Raw genomic sequence first — 22,052 nt, forward strand, 5'->3', positions numbered from 1 at the left:
TAGGAGTGAGACCATGAACATATCTTGTTTGAGAGACACTATTCAACTTACTACCTGTCAGTAGATGAGTGCAATAGATTAACACTTCTCTGGCTAGTGCAGAAATCAAAGAGAGATGAAGAGCAACACTAGCCTGGCTTTTTGGCAAATGCTACCCACTGTGTAAGTCAGAATCCAATTAAGACAGAGAAACCACAGTGAAACTTAAATGGGAAAAAACGAATATACAGAATTTGTTATTATAACAGGATATATGAATAATGAGAAATTAGCTACTAAAAGACAACTCTAATGAATACTGGAATAGCAGCTGTAAAGAAGACATTACTTTCATGTCTGAGACAGAGCAAACAAAGGAGAACCCTTCCCCCGTCAGGTCTGAGATCTGAACTGTGTTATAGAGGGCATGGCTGTGATCACTAAAGAGCAGAGAAGTTGCTGTGGTACCAGGCACTGGCAGAACTTGTTAGAGAACTGCCTTTTAGCATGCTAGATAAAACCCATTCATAAGTAAATGCTAGTAATTGCTATACTGGAGAGGCTCCAGTATGAAGCTACTGACTACTAGAGAGGTTGCAGACACCATGTTCTGTAGGAACTGCGTACTGGGGAAGCCATCTGCACTACAAGAGCTGGCTGCTAGGGAACTTGTATGCAAGAACTATCCAATGAAGCACCCCAGAACCAGGAAAAAAAACCCCTTTCCTCCTGCCATTTCTCGTAAGCACCCTCTACTGACAAAGCATAGCATAGTGCCAGCTGGCAAAAAGAAAAAAAAAAAAAATTAAATGGATCACCTCTGTTTTCATAGAGCAAGCAATGAAGGGTGAGTTTAGAGCTGAGAGGCAAAAGATTGATAAATAACAAATATTTGGAGAATAAAGCTTTAATAAAACATGGCATCTCATGCCTGTAATTCCAACATTTTGAGAGGCCGAAACGGGAGGATCACTTGGGGCCAGGAGTTTGAGATCAGCCTGGCCAATACAGTGAGACCCTGTTTCTATAAAAAACAAATTTAAAAATTAGCTGAGTATGATGATTCACACCTGTAATCCCATCTACTCAGGAAACTGAAGTGGGAGGATCACTGGGCTCAGGAGTTTGATACTGCATTGATTAGTGATCATGCCACGGTGCGCCAGCCTGAGAGAGAGAGAACTGTCTCTGAAACAAAACAAAACAAAAAAAATCAACGACAAAAACAAATTTAAAAATTAAAAACAGGAAACTTGAGAATATAATTGGGAAAACTAAATTTATGAAAGTAAATAATGTTTTATATATAAGTGAAGAAGATGGTGTGGATGGCATTTTCACAATCAAATTCTCTTGGTAAGTTCATGAAAAATGTGTGACATTTTTACATGTCTTTTTCTCATACAAGACATGCAGCTCATTTTTCATGAATTATTCTTATTACGTTTCCAATGTTTTATGTCAGATCTCCAAGTATCTTTCTATATTTTTGCAATATAAATACATTTTTTAAATTTATAGTCTTAAATTATAACCTACCTGGCAATTATCCCTACATCTTCTGATGCCAAAAGGATGAGGAAATATGAGAACTATTTTATAAAATGAGGTCACAAAAGAAACTTCAAGAAGCAAATACAACATGAAGAATGACCTACAGAAGAGTCAGCTTGCAAACTTTTGCATTAAACTGTTTGTATAAAATGTAGTACTGTGCAGGAATAAGAATTTAAAATTCTCACAAACCACTGGACAAAATGGTCTAATTGTTGCTAGGTTTTGATTATGTGAAACCTAAAAATCAACAGCCATAAGCCTAAATTTACTTATTCATATTTTTAAATGAATACTATAAAGTCTTAATTAAGCTGAAAACAGATATTCATTAGAATTAATATGATACAGTTTCTGCCATAGTCTGGAGATAAGAAAAAAAGAAAATTTTATTTTTTACACATTAATTATATATCAAAAAAACAGTAATAATAAACTCTTTGTGGTTGGAAATGACTCACTCAAATTTTTTCTTTAAATATTACTTTGCTGTATTTACAAAAATGGTGACAGTTGATACTTTATATATGAGTAGAATTTTAGGTGTACGCATTGATTTGTTAGGAAATAATCAGTTTTACTTGGCTTTCTAAGTAGTCTTCAGTGACCTTTAGTCAGCCAGATGGATTTGAACACCAAGATGCTTTTCCATTTCCTGGGATAATGAGCAGTTAGTTAAATGAGCTATAAAGTACATAGTAATTGTGCCAGAACAAATTTTATTCTTTAATGGTTTTGATATGGCCAAATAATTCATCATTTTCCCTCTTATTCCACTCAATTTAATGCTTCCTTTGTTAGTTCAAGAAAGACATTTAACAATCATGAGCAAAGATAAATTATTTTTTCTAATTTTTTAAAAAACAATTTGGAAACACTGCTGCATTGAACCAATCTGGAGATCTAAAGAGTGAACTATTCCAAGGCACACTCATATCTCTTTAGCTTTATGCAAATCTAATAGATCTTGACCACTATCTGTATGTGGATATTTTAATTTAAACTAAATGAAACCTAAAATATAAAATACACTTTCTCGTTTGTACTAGATGCATTTTAAGTGCTCAGTAGATAGATATATTATATGGCTATTATATATTAAATTATATTAGATTAACTTGCAAACTCTTGAATTAAGCTGGTTATGTAAAATGTAGTACTGTGCAATAATAAGCATTTAACATTCTCACAGATAACTGAACAAATGGTCTAATTATTACTATGTTTTGATTATGTGAATTCTAAACAATTATAACCATAGCCTAAGTTTACTTATTTATATTTTTAAATGCATACCATAAGTCTTAATTAAGTTGCAAACACATACTCATTAAAAGATGGATATGACACATTTTCATTATGCTAATATTAATATATTACTATAATGGCTATTATAGTTAACACTACAGATTTAAATAATGTTTTCAATAGCATAAAAGTTTCTCTTGGACAAGTATATTAAATCATGTTTTTATTTTTATGCTTTTCTACCTATCATAATTATTTTTTAAAACAAAAGGTTGGCCAAAAAATTATATTCGTGGTGGTATTCTGCAAGTAATATGAGTATCATATTAATATAATATTTTCTAAACAAGGTGCTAGTCATGTTTTCTTGTGACACATCATTGTACCTATTTTTGAAAGGGGGCATTAATGCAGAAATAATAACAATTAAGAGATATTATGATGAACAGAGTTGAGAGTGAAATTTTTGTGATAATTTTACGTTTCTGAAAAGCATTGAGTAGCTTGTAATCCCAGAATTTTGGGAAGCTGAGGTGGGAGGATCCCTTGAGCCCTGGAGTTCCAGACCAGCCTAGGCAACATCGTGAGACTCTCATTTCTATTATAAATAAATAAATAAAAGGAAAACATGAAATATAAAAATAATGGAGATTCTATTGGTTTGGTCTGTCTGTCCTCCTATACCCTATTTACCAAGTTTTAAGAATAAGAAAAAAATTGTAACACAGAAAACCAGGACATAGGATTATACAAACTCCTGGTTCCATCATGAGCTGAGTATTCATCATTTTATAACGTTTCTATCAACCAAGTTGATATACATAGGACAAAGACCTACATATCAATTCACTTTATCACTCTGTATCACAAATCCAATATGAAAACCTAGTAAGTCTGGGGCAAAACCATATGAAGGACTTGTTTTTGTTTTTTGTTTTGTTTTGTTTTGTTTTTGTCTTAAAGGAAGGCCTAAATTCTAGTAGCAGGCTTCCAATTGTCTACATTGCTTCTTCCCATCTAAAAACCCATAAAAATTTTGAGTCTTATAACTTCCTTGTGGGCTGAATTCTGTTACCCAAAAACCAGTATTTGGAAGTTCTAAACACCAGTACCTGTGAATGTGACCTTATTTGGAAATAGGATCCTTGTAGAGGTAATCAAATTAAGATGAGATCATACTGGCTCAGTCTGGGCTCTAAGTCCATTGACTGCTATCTTTAAAAGAGGGTTCTTTGGATACAGGCAGATCAGACACACAGAGGTAAGATAGCTATGTCAGGACAGAAGTAGAAATTGGAGTTAAGCTGCCACAAGCCAAGGGACATCAAGAATTGCTGCGAACCACCAGACACTAAATGAGACATGGCAGCATTCTTTCTTAAAGATTTTGGAGGGAACAAGACTCCACCAACATTTTGATTGCAGACATCTAGCCTCCAGGAGTGTGAGAGAATCAATTTCTTTTGTTTTAGGCTTCCCAGTTTGTTGTATTAATAATTTGTTATGGCAGCCCTCTGGTAGTTTACAAAGACTGAAATACTGAGAAGCAAATGTGAAAGCCTAAAAGCCACCTGGTGTGACCTGTAAAAGGCTTACTATCTATGGAACATGCCTAATTAGTGCTATTTCGTCGATCAGGTTTAGCATCCCTCCTTGTCCTTGGTTGTGATGTAAGATGATGTACTTGTTTCTGCTCATGGTCATTATCACTAAACTACAGCAACGTAATAAATTGAGTAATAATAAGAATCTGAATTAAATGAATTAAGTTAACCTGAATTAATATCATCTTGATATCTTTGTTCTTTCCATTTATATAGTGCATCACAAATCTTGAAGCATTTTGATTTACTGTTTTATTTCATCTTCACAAATACTATGTGAAGATTGAGAGACAGAACTCAGAAAAGAAAGTAGTCTGTGCATTTCTTGAAGACAGAACTGCCATTTTATGCTGAATATTTTTGATGAAAGATTCTATGTGCAAAGAAGGTGATATTTTTTTAACTGAATCTCCATTTTCCAGATAGAAGGGAAGCTAAGTTTGGAGTGGTAGATGTGAATTTGAACTGTGCCTGCCTGTAATTCTATTTCTTTTCTTCCCCCCCCCCCCCCCACAAAACATACGGTAGTAAAGGTGGTTCATTCACTATGAATAGGCTATTTCTGCCATGAGTTCATAGGTGTTAAATGCATTTAACTCTTTCTTAATTATTTCCAAATTATTTCTAAATTTACTGATTCTGTGTATGGGAAACAGGTTCACTTATTTTGGAAATTAAGAAAACTAAGAACAGTATAGATTTATTTTAAAAGAATCCACCCACATAGTGAAGAGAGGAGAGAAACTACATTTTCTCTTTGGTTTGCTATAGAGATTACTAATTATGATACATTTGGTCAAAGCAAATTTAAAACTGAGCAAAATAAAAGTCCCCTTGGTGATTAAGGTAACAACATGCAGTGGTACAAAAAGGGTATTAAGAAGGTACAGCAAATAAACAATTTCCCCACAAAGAGCAAGAATTAGTATTCTGGGCATCTCTACCACCCAGAGTGTTCATCAGGATATGATCAGATAAATCACATCTTTGCTTATTTGCCTGAAGGAGCTTACCCACCCTAAGAACAATCTAATAAAAAGCCCAAGTGCATATTCCATGCAATATAACTTCATGCAAAACTGAAGAAAAGTGATCTCATACAACACTGGATGGCAAATAGTGGGCTTTCTCTATGTATAAAATAAATAGGAACAGAAATAGATAAAAAACAGCTGGAGTTCAGAATGATATGGAATCTGTATTTCCATGCACCTTTAGGTGTGATGTTATTTTGACTGAATGTTAGCATCCACGAGGAACTTTCAGGTGCTTTGACTAATAAGTAGCTCCAGAGCCATCATAAAATAATGCACCAGGAAAGAATGTGCTCCATCCCAAACTAAGTGCCCAAAATTCAAACAGTTTATTATGCCCAGAATGACTTACAAATAAAACATAAGTTCAGTTTTATAAGGCAACATAAAAGATTGTTACTTAAGAGGCAAACTGGTCTAGAAAGCTTTATTGCTCCCATAATTTATTATGGAATTAATCCATGCGTGTTTGCACAAGGTCAGCTCACTGAAGGGAACCTGCATCTTATCGAAATCAGATTGAGAAGTACAAATTGAGAATCCCTAATGGAGTACTAAGCAGACTTCAAAAAGCCAAGCATATGGACTGTGTTATAGTTTCTGAATGGTTTCACTTGAGTCGTAAAATTAACCCCCACCTGTCCCCAAAAAAGCAGGGCTGTTTTTCCTACCAGCCTGTGAATAATCTAAAAAGAAAAAATATTTTTTATGAAAATACAAAACCAAGTTATTTTGTTTCAAAATAAAGATTTCTTCAAAAAGAGCTCTAGCTTTTCTACTCTTTTGGTTCCTCACTATCATAATTATGAAAAATATGTTTGAATATCTCATCATAAAATATAATTATATGAGGTAATACATATGTTAATTAGCTCAATTTAGCCATTCTACAATGTATATATATTTCAAAACATCTTGTTGTACACAATGAATATGTATATGTAATTTTTAATTAGTAATTAAAAACTAAATTATATTTATACAAAAATGTCAGAGGAAGTATTTTAGTACATTTATAATTAGATACTTAGGAAGATATCAATTGCTTCTTAAGATACAACAGTTTTATCCATCAAGACTTATTGACTGCAAACCTAAGATGACATTTTATTGAAGACTTGCTGGCTGCAAACTATCAGATGAATCACGTATTTAAATGATTCTCTTTTTAACAAAAAGTGGCATTATAAGATAGACAAAAGATCAGGTTAGTGAGTCAGAAAATTGAATTTCGATACTTCCTCACTTACTAATTATCTAAGCTATTATAAAATTCATTATCTTCAACTCTAAATTAGGAAAAATAGTAACCACAAGCCTTCTGAAGGTTAAATGTCATTGAGAGGGTCAAATGAGATTCAGTTTTGAAAATATTTACATCTATAAATTGTGCTAACCTATAAGGCATTTTTATTAATAGATCTACTTAATCCATGAATAAATGATTTATGTAGAAACATTTAATACTGTTTTAAACTTTCTAGAAAAACAAAAACCTTTAGTTAACAGTGGTATATTTTTCATACTTCAATAATACCTAAAATATGTCATTAATACATAAAGTAACTATCACTTCCTTCCATATATATGTGTGATATACATACATAAATAATACAAACATGTATCTCCACATATGTTAAGTTTAAATGTATAGATACTAGTAAAATCTAGAAATTGCATCTACATGATAAAAAAAATACAAGAAATAAATGTTTATAATAGCCAAATCTCCCCTATCAATTTTTTTCCCCTAAAAGTGAGTATAAAATAAATGTATTTCTACTTAAGGCATTTTTCTTAAGTGTTTTGTATTATTTTGGATATCTTTATACATATCATGAACAAGAGGACAGGAAGACAGTGTTAAGATAAATCACCATGTTTCAAGGCATTAAGATAAGGTAAGAGGGAAAGGTGTTTTTCTTTACTCTCAGGTTTACAACCTGCTTTATCTTTGAGATTCATCTCTTTATATTTTTCTTTGTCAATATTTTACTGACAATAAATTTTGATAGCTTTAACTTTCTTTTAACAATAATTTTTACTTATGTTGATTTATAAAAAAGAGCTTAGCTTTCAATCATACCATGAAGTATTTTATGTGTTTAGAGACTTGAAAGCCCAACAATTTATTTTTCTCTGTCTCCTATGTGCTACTACAAGCCTGGAATTTGACCCATAACTTCAACTAAAGACCCCATTCACCTATCACTTTTCAAAATGTTTAACCAAACACTCTTAACTAGTCAAATGTCAGCGATAGGAGAGCCTCCTACTGTGCATCTTCAGTGTGGTGTGGCTCATTGACAGCTGGAGAGACAGCTCTTGTTAAGCATATTTGATGTGCCCTGGTTTATGTCTCCTCTGTTTTACTGGAAAAGTCTTCAGCAGGTCACTGGCTGGGCTTTCACAGCTGAGCACTAAAGATGGGAAGTGTAAATGATGATTAAGTGTGGGCACGATTCTCAGATTTCCAGAGTCCCAGACTCACAGGTGTTCATATTGTAGCTTGACCTAAAGTCTCATTTTATCAGAAGTTAAGTATCTACTTTAATTATGGAAAGTGTAAGGTATTGATTAAAAGGCAGCGGTTTTGCTGATTAATATTAATGTAGAGAAAGCTGATAAGTCTAACAAAATGTTTTAGAGAAAGTCTCTGGAGTCAGTGAAGTATAAAGGAAAATGATGGAACATTGAGACAAATGAATAACACAAATATATCTATAGTACATTGAGCAGTATAAAGAATTACACCAAGATGGTGAAGAATATGAATGCCTTATTAGTGGTTTAGACAACTGAGGATATTTCACTTGTAATGAATTTGTGATGGTTATTTTCATGCTTAGGAGGGCTCTCCATAGACGAGGGATATAACTGTGTGTGTGTGTGTGTGTGTGTGTGTGTGTGTGTGTGTGTGTGTGCCTGATCTCAGAGGGCAGAATGAGGGCTAGAGAGAAGGTATTACAGCTGCAAAATAAGAAAGATTCTATTCAAAATAAGAAAGAACTTCCTAGCCACACAAATGTAAGTTGAGGGTGATAACGTCTCCATTATTGAAAGTGTAAAAGTGAAAGTTGTGATGATTTTATAAGGTGGTTGAAGTGGCAGTTCCTACACTGAATATGATTATGGATTAAATGAAATATATGATACTTTTGATGCTAATATTTAATGATTCTAATAAATGAGATTTGAGTACACAGAGGAAATGCATTTTATGCCAAATGCCAGAGTCTTTAGTAAACAAGAGAGAGTACTGTTTTGGGAGTTACCAGGAGTTAAATCCTGGTATCTATATATTGATCACTTGAGAAAATCACTTAAATGCTATTATAGCTTTCTCATACGTAAGTGAAAAGTGACATCAAATTGTTATAGTGGGGATTAAATTAGTGGAAAGTAGATTACATTATAAGGACAGTGTCTAGCATATAATAAACATTTCATGAAAGCTACCTAGGAGTATTACTGTCATCTTAGATGTTTTGATATGTCATATGACTTTCAGAGTATCACTACACATGACATTTTACCCATGTAGCTGGTGTGTGTGTGTGTGTGTGTGTGTGTGTGTGTGTGTGTGTGTATGTGTCTGTGTGTAATAGTAGCTGGATCTGCCTCCCTTTCTCTTTCCTCCACCATTAAATGCAAGCTCTGGTTATACTACAGTGGCATCACGGTAACAGTCTAATCTCCTAAATTATTCGTTTTACTCCCATTCTCAACTTGGTTTGAACTTTTCTGTCAAATTACGTATTGGGCTCCATAATGCAATGCTCTTTTCAAATCTCCCTAGCTGATTCATCCTTTGAATATGAAAAATCACGAAACATATACTGAATCATTATATTAGTTTGAAGATTAAACCCAATTATTTAATAACAGACTTATGGATTTTTCTTGTATTTGCCCTTAACAATAGAACCTCTATTTTTATTGCAACATTAGCTGGTCTTTTCCATTCCACTAAATAGGCATGTTTGCCACTTTTCCATTAGAACTCTGCTTGAAGCCTTGAAGTTCTTATCTACACCATTCAGCTACTATGAGAACTGCCTTCTTTATTCACTCAACCCAACCCTCTCACTCTAATAATACTTTATGCAGAACAAGTTTTCCAAGATGCCTTTCCTGATAAACACCAACTGCAGACCACCCTGCTAATAAGTTGATGCATATCTTGTTTTACTGAATTTATGTCTGCTGCTTGAGTACCTGTATAGTTTTCCCCAGAAACTTTTAATGTATACTCTATTTTCCCTGTGATTCCTATTATTGAGTAATGCCTGTAATAAACACTGAACACATAGCTGAGACTAAGTCTTTTAAATATTCACTGACCTTTTATTTGTGAAAAGTACTGAGTTTTACTATTCATTATAGGATTAGATAATTTGAATCTATAAAAGCAAAGCAGTTTGAATAATGGAAGTTGGTAAGGAAAATTTGATAATGTTTGAAAATGTAACAAAATATTAACTTATAAATGTATGTATGTGTGTGTCTGCAAAGAAAGAGGTGATTCATATTATACAGAAAGAATATATATTCTTTATAAATATGCATTTTAGTTCTTAGGTAAATAAAAAATAAAAGTTATTACACATGTTATGTATGGTGTTTGATGGTAAAGTAACCCCTGCCTAAACAAAATAATTGTCTTTCCTGTTTTAAACTAAAGTTTGGGATAGCTCCTGGCATCTTTTTTTTTTTTTTTTTTTTTTTAAGTCCAGCAAAACTTTTTTTTTAGATAATGTTTAAGTCAGGGAAATTTGAGATGAATATAAATCATTGTCCAGGAAGAATTACTATAATTAGTAAAAAGTATATATACAAGAAATACTGAGGTAGACAGACTAATAGCTCTCCAAAGATGTCCACATCTTAATCTTTTGATCCTGTGCTTATGTTACATTGCATTGCAGAAGAGTCTTTGCAGATACGACCAAAGTAAGGAACTTGAAATGGATAGATTAACCTGCATTATCGAGGTGGCCCAATGCAATTGAAGATTTCTTAAAAGAGTCAGAGAAGTAGATGGGAAGATGAAAGCAGGGAGTCAGAGGATGTGATTTAGATTTAAAAATGATATTCTGCTGGCTTTGAAGATGGGGAAAGGGGTCATAAGCCAATGAATGCAATCAGCTTCTAGAAGCAAAAATGGAAAGGACACTGATTATCCCTTGGAACCTCCTGAAGGAATGCATCCCTGTTGACAGCTTGATTTTGGCCTAGTAAAACCAATTTCAAACTTCTGGACTCTGAAATAGTAAGATAACAAATTTCTGTTATTTTAAGCTACTAAGTTTAGGGTAACTTAGGAGCAATGGTCTGGACTTATATTCAATATGCATGTAGTGGACTATATAATATTGTGATATAGCTAAAATGCTCCAAAATAAAACACTTTAGAACAATTGTATAGCAAGTAGAATTACACATTTTTAGGTGTAATTCTAGGAATTACATCTACAAGGTGCTGTCCTAGGAAAATAATTACAAAATTCAAATTAATAAAAAAATCTGTAAAAAACAATCACAAAATAAAATCAGTAAGCAAAGTTAAACCTGATGATACTTGTGTAAGATAACTAATTATACATTGAAGAACCACATATCATCAAAAAAACTTTCATAACCAACTTAATCTTATTATTGTATAAAAGATTTCTGATTCCTAAAATTGTAAGTCAGACTTAAATCCTTCCTATTAACAGTGAAAAACGATTGCCCATTAGCCTTTCCTTTGTGGAACCTATGTTAATCCAAATAAAATGTTTAAATCAGCTGGTGAAGCAAATATTCTGAATATGGCACAGCAATTTATAAGTTATGTAAATAAATATATATATATAATTCAAATATGTATTTGAATATATATTCAAAAATATGTGCAAAACCATTTTTTTCATTTGTTATATAATTCAGAAAATAAATAATGCATATATTTAAGCTAATAAGGACAAATATTCCTTTAGAATATGTACTAGAAAGTTGTATAAATAATAGCTGCTTTCTTTTAGAGGAGAGGATATAAAGCAGAAATCCCAAAAGTACAACTTGTTAACATTAAAATCAACTTTACTGACATAATTAATAAAGCCCATTTTCAAGGCTATCAAATTGAAGAAAAATATTGTATTTGGCTGAACCCAAAACAAAGCTGATACTTTAAAATATTGCCTAGAATATTATTTGAATTGAAAAATCATTGAATTGAAGAAAATATCTCTGGGTTTTGATGGCCACGTATCTTTCTATGTTACTTTGAAGAGGTCAATATCTTTCTCTAGCTTTTAATTTTCTCATCTACAAACAAGAAGCCTAGATCAAATCATTTCTAAGGTGTTTTCCAACTCAGTTCAATGCCACTTCAAATAAAATTTTCCAAAGTGAAAGTTGTTGTTACTGACTGGTTGAAGGATAATAAACCATGGAAGTGAGGACCTTGCTTTTCAAATTCTACCGTCTCTTAAATGAGAAAAAATTTAAATGTTTCTCAAGTTCAGCAATGATGTAAAGAAATACTCTTAAAATTTAAATTCCATAGACATTTCTATGGTGTCAATAATTTAGACTCATGGACAAATCTAATTTACTTTAATAAGTAAAGAGTTGCTATTTAGTTAAAGATAACTTTCTGTTAAACTTTAAGAACAGTTTAGCTGTTTGCCTTTTCATACTAATTGTAACCTTAGTTTAACAGTCATCATCATGTGCTATCAGAAGCCTAGTGTCAAATTGAGTCAGATTATTTGTTTTTCTAACCAAAGGCAGGAAGAACATTTCTAAGTGAATTATATATAACTCCATCTTGAATAAAATGTCTTATTTTTTCCTAACAAAAAGGTTTATTTGCGTTTAAGAAGTAGTTTACAATTTCCTACTAAATAAAGCCCACTTGTTTTAGCCTGTCATTTAAGAGCCTACACAACCTGGCGCCAACCTATCTTTAGAACTTTATCACCTACTAACTAGTTTGACACATCCCAAACTTCCAAACCATTTACTTCCTAAAAATGTTTTGTGCTTTTTCTGCTCTTCTTTGTTCAAGCTACTCTTCTTGCCATGACTATCTTGCAAGTTGCTTTACATTTCCAAGTCTAATCTATTTCAGGGCTCAGATTTAGTGCTGAATCATTAATAAAAAATATTCCAGAGCTAGAGCTTGCCTACATATCTGTCTCCCCTTACAACATCAGTGTCATAAATATCTCAATTTCTTTTACAATTCTAAGATAATCTTTTCAAAATATCCTTAAAATTATTTAGCACATCCAAATATTTATTTAAAAAGTGTTGTACACATTTAGCTCTCTGATGAGGTTGAAAGCTTCTTGAGACCAGAAACCATAATTTTAGCTATTTTATTTCCATGCCATCAAGTTTTTCTTAGTTTGAGAATATGTACACACAAAATAATACATGAATAAGTGTATAGCTTATCAAAGGAGTGGAAGGGGTCCTGTTGCTTTAATTCTGTAATAATATTATAGGCTGAAGTGGATAGTCCTTTACATCATGGTTCAATTATAACTGCTTGTATAGTCTTAAATTATGCAATATAACTGCTTTTAATTTTTAGGTTGTTCTGAGAAGATTCCATATGAAAGTAAGAAGTAACCAGGTAAAATACTGCTTTTAAAATCCTTACAGTCCTAGACGACATCATTACTCTTTAGTCCCCCTTTCCTCAGACTTTTCCCAAGGCTATAATAATGTTTTATTATTTATATAGAGATTTATATTTTCAAAGCACTTTAGAGCCATTAATTTGTTAAGCCAAACAACATACAGTAGAATAAGGTGAGTGTGATTAAATGCATTTGACAGATAAGAAAACAGCAGTAATGTCAAAGTGGTCTTTTCACAGCCAGTGACAATCTGGAGTTTCCTTGAGTACAAAAGCTGTAATTTGTCCCCTGTAAAAACAACCAAAACAATAGAACTTATTTTATTTATTTTATTTTCAATCCTTCATTTTCATAGTCAGACTTAGGAGCAAACTTATGTTATTGATCTTTACTTCAAATACATGACTAATTGTAAGATAAAGTTTTCAAATTTCATTATTAAAACTGTGGAGTAAAAGTACTATTTCTGTTTTTTAATTTAGATGTGTGAAAATACTGTAATCAAGCAGGTTAATTCTTTAACAATCACTTAATAGTAGCTGGATTAATCAAATGAAATCTGTAACTCCATTTTATAATATTGGTCATTTGTATTGAGTTGATTTTTTAACTCTAAAATTAAGAACAAATACATATGTAGATTATAATATCACATATAAGAAGCATTCATCTTCAGAGGTATAAATCTTTGCCAAAGATAACATTTCCTTTCAGAGAACCAGTTTCCCCACTTATCAATGTGAAATTGATTTGAAAGTAGATTTGTTTCCTTTTATGTTCAAGGTTGTGATTTGGGGCAATGTGGTGATAAATTATTTAAATTCATTTTCTCTCTACTCTTATACCAAACAAATCTCCAAAGAAATTGTCTGTTCCTAGTCAATGTTTCAGGAATGTAATGTTATTTTATTCCAGTGGGGATGAGGGTTTTTCACCTTTATTTATGGCTGGCATTTTTATGCTTTTGACTCACACAGCCACTTTCTTATATGAAACTATTCGTATTTCCTGAGAGAGGTTAAGATAGTTTACTATTACTGAACATGTTTTTTGCTTACACTGATACAAAGAATTAGACACATGAATCCTGTTAGCATTGATTATAGTGATCCATAATGTAAACATCAGAACTTTGCAAAACAAGCATCTGCTTCCTTTGATTCAAAACCAAAAAGTAGGGTGGGCCCAAGTTGGCTGACTAGAAGCCGTGGTGTTAGGAGGCTCTCATTGGAAAACAACATAATAAACATGTGAATCCTTCACCGGCAACCAGCTTATCCATATTCTCTCATCAAAATTGACTAGAAGGCTGGCATAACCCACAGAGAGAAGAAAGAGCAGTGTGGTACCATTGCCCATCTGAGAGCCACACAGAGAAGGGGAACCCCCTCCCACCAGCCAAAGGAGTCAGTGAGTGAGCAGGCTACCACACCAGGGAAATTGTGCTTTTTCCGTGGAACTGTGCTGCTCATGAGTTAGAAGATACCACTTGTGAACCCAAGCCACTGGGGCCTAGCATCCCAACCCCAGAATGTGAAGATTCTTAACAGCCTCACAGCTGGAATCTGCTTAAGCCTACAGAACTCTTGGGGAAAGGGGTGACCGGCACCATCTATGGCTGCCTGCTGTCTAAGCCTAAGCTGTTTGAGCTCCTGAGGGGAGGGGCAGCACCTAGCACTGGGGCTCATAACTGCATAACAGGCTAAGCTCCCTGGGTGTGTGAAGGGCTGCACCCATATCTGTAGCTCCAGGCTGTGCTTTTCCCTTACTGGAGCCAGGGAGACTGGATGACTTGGTCCCAAGACTTGTCCCCACAGCCTAACCCACAAGCTGTGGCAGTCTATTGCCTGAGTGCCTCTTCAGGCCTAACCCTAACCCACCTTCCTCAGTGGTAGGGAGGGGCCTTTCCTTGCAGGATCTCCAATAACTCAGCCAGAGGCTCTGGGACAGAATTTGGATCTCCCTGGGCCTGATCCCCTAGTGGTAGGGGTGGCCAAAGTCCCTGTGGACCAGCAGACTTAGCCTCTCCTCTTGGTAGTTCTGAGGAATCCTGGCAGCCCAGACAAGTGGCTTTTCCTCCAGCAAAACACAGACTCTCCACCAAGGGACAGAGTGTTTCATTCATTAAACAGGTCCTGCTTCCCGTGCCATTCAACTGGGTGAGACCGTAGAACAGGGGTTGTCAGACACCCTATATAGGAGCATTCTTATTGGCATCAGTTTGGTGCCCCTTGAGGTCAGAATTTCCAGAAGAAGGAGCAGGCACTCATCTTTGCTGCTTGCCAGCCTCCTTGAATGACGTCTCCAGGCACGGGAATTAGTCACATGAATAAGGCCTGAAGTGAACCCCCAGCTAACTGCAGCAGACCTGCAGAAGAGAGACCAAACTATTGAAAGAGAAACAAACAAGCAGAAAGTGACAACAGCATCATCAACAACAACAAAAAACCCACACAAACCCCATTCGAGGGTTAGCAGCCTCAAAGACTGAAACTAGACAAACTCACAAAGATGAGAAAGAATCGAAAAAATGCTGAAAACCCAGAAAGTTAAAGTCATCTTCTCCATGATTACAGCGTCTCTCCGTCAAGGGTGCGGATCCAGATGGAAGATCAGATGGACAAACTGACAGAAGGAGTTTACAGATGATGGGTAATTAAAAAAATTATAATGAGCTAAAGGAGCATGTTCTAAACCAATGCAAAGAAGCTAAGAACCTTGATAAAAGGTTATAGGAGTTGCTAACTAGAATAATAAATTTAGAGAGAAACATAAACGACCTTATGGAGCTGAGAAACATGGCATGAGAAGCCTGTGAAGCATATACAAGTATCAAAAGCTGAATCAACCAAGTGGAAGAAAGGATATCAGAGTTTGATGACCACCTTACTGAAATAAGGCATTCAGACAAGAATAAAAAAAAAAAAAGGAATGAAAATGAATGAACAAAGCTTCTAAGAAATTTAGGACTTCATAAAAAGACTGAACCTATGATTGATTGGAGTATTAGAAGGAGATGGGAGAATGGAAACAAGCTGTAAAACAAACATCAGGATATTATCCAGGAGAACTTCCCCAACCTCGCAAGACAGGCCAACAAGCAAACTCAGGAAACACAGAGAACACCATTAAGATACTCCATGAGAAGGTCAGCCCAAAGACATATAATCATCAGATTCTCCAAGGTTGACATGAAGGAAAAATTGTACAGGGCAGCCAGAGAAAAAGGCTAGGATAGCTAAAAAGGGAGGCCCATCAGACAAACAGCAGACATCTCAGCAGAACCTTTACAAGCCAGAAGAGATTAGGGACCAATATTTAACATTCTTAAGGGAAATAATTTTTAACCCAGAATTTCATATCCAGCCAAATTAAGCTTCATAAGTGGAGAAATAACATCCTTGCCAGACAAACAGAGGGATTTTGTTACCACCAGGCCTGCCCTGAAAGAGCTCCTGAAAGAAGTACTAAATATGGAAAGGAAAAAATGGTACCAGCCACTGCAAAAACATGCCCAAATATAAAGAGCAATGACACTACAAAAGAACTGGTAGTGCATCAACTACTGTGCAAAATAACCAAATAACATCCTGATCACAGGATCAAATTCACACATAACAATATTAACATTAAATGTAAATGAGCTAAGTGTTCCAATTAAAAGACACAGATTGGCAAATTGGATAAGAAATCAAGACTCAGCTGTGTGCTATATTCAGGAGACCCATCTTATGTGAAAAGACATACGCAGGCTCAAAATAAAGGGATGGAGGAATATTTACCAAGCAAATGGAAAGGAAAAAAAAAAAAAAAAAAGGAAGGAATTGCAATTCATTTCACCAACAGAACAGACTTTTAACACCCCAAAATGAAAAAAAAAAGACAGAAGGGCATTACATAATGATAAAGGGAACAATTTAACAAGAAGCAGTATTTTAAATATATATGCACCCAATACAGAAGTACCCAGATTCATAAAACAAATTGTTAGAGACCTGCAAAAAGACCTAGACTTCCACACAATAATATTGGCAGACTTTAACACCCCACTGTCAATATTAGACAGATCAGCAAAACAGAAAATCAACAAGGATATTCAGGACAGGAACTCAGCTCTGTATAAAGTGGACCTAGTAGACATCTACTGAACTCACAACCCCAAATCAACAGAATATAAATTCTTCTCAATGTCAGATGGCACTTATTCTAAAATCAACCACATAATCGGAAGTAAAACACACCTTACCAAACGCAAAAGAATTGAAATAATAGCAGTCTCTCAGGCCACAGTGCAATCAAATTAGAACTTGGGATTAAGAAACTCACTCAAAACCACACAATTTCATGGAAATAGAAAAACCTACTGCTGAATGACTCTGGGGTAAATAATGAAGTTAAGGCAGACATCAAGAAATTCTTTGAAATCAATGAGAACGAAGGGACAATGTACCAGAATCTCTGGGACATAGCCAAAGCAGTGTAGAGAGGGAAATTTTTTTCTTTTCTTTTCTTTTTTTTTTTTTTTATTGCATTTTAGGTTTTGGGGTACATGTGAAGAACATGCAAGAGTGTTGCATAGGTACACACATGGCAGTGTGGTTTGCTGCCTTCCGTCCCCTCACCTGTTTCTGTCATTTCTCCCCATGCTATCTCTTCCCACCTCCCCACCCCCCTGTCCCTCCCCCATATCCCCCCAACGGACCCCAGTGTGTAGTGCTCCCCTCCCTGTCTCCATGTGTTCTCATTGTTCAACACCTGCCTATGAGTGAGAATATACGGTGTGTGATTTTCTGCTCTTGTGTCAGTTTGCTGAGAATGATGGTTTCCAGGTTCATCCATGTCCCTACAAAGTACGTGAACTCATCGTTTTTGATGGCTGCGTAATATTCCATGGTGTATATGTACCACATTTTCCCTATCCAGTCTGTCATCGTTGGGCATTTGGGTTGGTTCCAGGTCTTTGCTATTGTAAACAGTGCTGCTATGAACATTCGTGTGCACGTGTCCTTGTAGTAGAATGATTTATAATCCTTTGGATATATACCCAGTATTGGGATTGCTGGGTCAAATGGGATTTCTATTTTTAGGTCCTTGAGGAATCCCCACTGTCTTCCACAATGGTTGAATTAATTTACATTCCCACCAACAGTGTAAAAGTGTTCCTATTTCTCCACATCCTCTCCAGCATCTGTTGTTTCCAGATTTTTTAATGATCGCCATTCTAACTGGTGTGAGATGGTATCTCATTGTGGTTTTGATTTGCATTTCTCTGATGACCAGTGATGATGAGCATTTTTTCATATGTTTGTTGGCCTCCTGTATGTCTTCTTTTGTAAAGTATCTGTTCATATCCTTCGCCCATTTTTGAATGGGCTTGTTTGTTTTTTTCTTGTAGATCTGCTTTAGTTCTTTGTAAATTCTGGATATCAGCCCCTTGTCAGATGGGTAGACTGCAAAAATTTTTTCCCATTCTGTTGGTTGCCGATTCACTCTACTGACCGTTTCTTTTGCCGTGCAGAAGCTGTGGAGTTTGATTAGGTCCCATTTGTCTATTTTGGCTTTTGTTGCCATTGCTTTTGGCGTTTTGGTCATGAAGTTTTTGCCTACGCCTATGTCCTGAATGGTTTTGCCTAGATTTTCTTCTAGGGTTTTTATGGTGTTAGGTCTGATGTTTAAGTCTTTAATCCATCTGGAGTTAATTTTGGTGTAAGGTGTCAGGAAGGGGTCCTGTTTCTGCTTTCTGCACATGGCTAGCCAGTTTTCTCAACACCATTTATTAAACAGGGAATCCTTTCCCCATTGCTTGTTTTTGTCAGGTTTGTCGAAGATCAGTTGGTTGTGGGTATGTTGTATTTCCTCTGAGGCCTCTGTTCTGTTCTATTGGTCTATATCTCTGTTTTGGTACCATTACCATGCTGTTTTGATTACTGTAGCCTTGTAGTATAGTTTGAAGTCCGGTAGTGTGATGCCTCCTGCTTTGTTCTTTTTGCTTAGAATTGACTTGGTATGCAGGCTCTCTTTTGGTTCCATATGAAGTTTAAGGTGTTTTTTTCCAGTTCTGTGAAGAAGGTCATTGGTAGCTTGATGGGAATAGCGTTGAATCTGTAAATTACTTTAGGCAGTCTGGCCATTTTCACGATGTTGATTCTTCCTAACCATGAACATGGAATGTTTCTCCATCTGTTTGTATCCTCTCTTATTTTGTTGAGCAATGGCTTGTAGTTCTTCTTGAAGAGGTCCTTTACGTTCCTGGTTAGTTGTATTCCTAGGTATTTTATTCTCTTTGTAGCAATTATGAATTGCAGTTCGTTCTTGATTTGGCTCTCTTTAAGTCTGTTACTGGTGTATAGGAATGCTTGTGATTTTTGCACGTTGATTTTGTATCCTGAGACTTTGCTGAAGTTGTTTATCAGTTTCAGGAGATTTGGGGCTGAGATGATGGGGTCTTCCAGATATACAATCATGTCATCTGCAAATAGAGACAATTTGATTTCCTCCTTTCCAATTTGGATACACTTTATTTCTTTCTCTTGCCTGATTGTTCTGGCTAGAACTTCCAGTACTGTATTGAATAGGAGTGGTGAGAGAGGGCATCCTTGTCTAGTGCCAGATTTCAAAGGGAATGCTTCCAGTTTTTGCCCATTCAGTATGATATTGGCTGTTGGTTTTTCGTAAATAGCTTTTATTGTTTTGAGATACGTTCCATCAATACCTAGTTTATTGAGGGTTTTTAGCATAAAGCGTTGTTGAATTTTGTCAAAAGCCTTCTCTGCATCAATGGAGATAATCATGTGGTTTTTGCCTTTGGTTCTGTGTATGTGGTGAATTACGTTTATGGACTTGCGTATGTTGAACCAGCCTTGCATCCCTGGGATGAATCCTACTTGATCATGGTGGATGCGCTTTTTGATATGCTGTTGCAATCGGTTTGCCAGTATTTTATTGAAGATTTTTGCATCTTATGTTCATGGATATTGGCCTGAAATTTTCTTTTCTTGTTGAGTCTCTGCCGGGTTTTGGTATCAGGATGATGTTTGTCTCGTAAAATGATTTGGGAATAATTCCCTCTTTTTGGATTGTCTGGAATAGTTTCAGAAGGAATGGTATCAGCTCCTCTTTGTATGTCTGGTAGAATTCAGCTGTGAACCCATCTGGACCTGGGCTTTTTTTGGGTGGTAGGCTCTTTATTGCTGCCTCGACTTCAGACCATGTTATTGGTCTATTCAAGGTTTCGGCTTCTTCCAGGTTTAGGCTTGGGAGGATGCAGGTGTCCAGGAATTTATCCATTTCTTCCAGGTTTACTAGTTTATGTGCATAGAGTTGTTTGTAATAATCTCTGATGATGGTTTGGATTTCTGTGGAATCTGTGGTGATATCCCCTTTATCGTTTTTTATTGCATCAATTTGGTGATTCTCTCTTTTCTTTTTTATTAATCTGGCTAGTGGTCTGTCTATTTTGTTGATCTTTTCAAAAAACCGGCTCCTGGATTTATTGATTTTTTTGAAGAGTTTTTTGTGTCTCTATTTCCTTCAGTTCTGCTCTGATCTTAGTTATTTCCTGTTTTCTGCTAGGTTTTGAGTTTTTTTGATCTTGCTCCTCTAGCTCTTTCAATTTTGATGATAGGGCGTCAATTTAAATCTCTCCTTTCTTCTCATATGGGCACTCATTGCTATATATTTTCCTCTAGAGACTGCTTTAAATGTGTCCCAGAGATTCTGGTATGTTGTGTCTTCGTTCTCATTGGTTTCGAAGAACATCTTTATTTCTGCCTTCATTTCATTGTTTATCCAGTCAACATTCAAGAGCAAGTTGTTCAGTTTCCATGAAGCTGTGCGGTTCTGAGTTAGTTTCTGCATTCTGAGTTCTAACTCGATTGCATTGTGGTCTGAGAGACTGTTTGTTATGATTTCTGTTCTTTTGCATTTGCTGAGGAGTGATTTATTGCCAATTATGTGGTCAATTTTAGAGTAGGTGTGATGTGGTGCTGAGAAGAATGTATTTTCTGTGGATTTGGGGTGGAGAGTTCTGTAAATGTCTATTAGGTTTGCTTGTTCCAGGTCTGAGTTCAGGTCCTGGATATCCTTGTTGATTTTCTGTCTGGATGATCTGTCTAATATTGACAATGGGGTGTTAAAGTCTCCCACTATTATTGTGTGGGAGTCTAAGTCTCTTTGTAAGTCATTAAGAACTTGCCTTATGTATCTGGGTGCTCCTGTATTGGGTGCGTATATATTTAGGATCGTTAGCTCTTCTTGTTGCAGTGATCCTTTTACCATTATGTAATGTCCTTCTTTGTCTCTTTGGATCTTTGTTGCTTTAAAGTCTATTTTATCAGAGATGAGAATTGCAACTCCTGCCTTTTTTTGCTCTCCATTTGCTTGGTAGATCTTCCTCCATCCCTTTATTTTGAGCCTTTGTGTATCCTTGCATGTAAGATGAGTTTCCTGGATACAGCACACTGATGGGTTTTGGCTTTTTATCCAATTTGCCAGTCTGTGTCTTTTGATTGGGGCATTTAGTCCATTGACATTTAGGGATAGTATTGTTATGTGTGAATTTGATACTGTCATTTTGATGCTACCTGGCTGTTTTGTTGGTTAGTTGATGCAGCTTCTTGATTGTGTTGATGCTCTTTTACCATTTGGTGTGTTTTTGGAGTGGCTGGTACTGGTTGTTCCTTTATATGTGTAGAGCCTCTTTCAGGAATTCTTGTAGAGCAGGTTTGGTGGTGATGAAATCTCTGAGTGCTTGCTTGTTCACAAAGGATTTTATTTTTTCTTCACTTATGAAGCTTAGTTTGGCTGGATAGGAGATTCTGGGTTGAAAGTTCTTTTCTTTAAGGATGTTGAATATTGGCCCCCAATCTCTTCTGGCTTGTAGGGTTTCTGCTGAGAAATCTGCTGTGAGTCTAATGGGCTTCCTTTTGTGGGTAACCCGACCTTTCTCTCTGGCTGCCGTTAGCATTTTCTCTTTCATTTCAACCCTGGTGAATCTG

Source organism: Saimiri boliviensis, chromosome 10, assembly GCF_048565385.1.
Source record: "Saimiri boliviensis isolate mSaiBol1 chromosome 10, mSaiBol1.pri, whole genome shotgun sequence".
Taxonomy (NCBI): Eukaryota; Metazoa; Chordata; class Mammalia; order Primates; family Cebidae; genus Saimiri; species Saimiri boliviensis.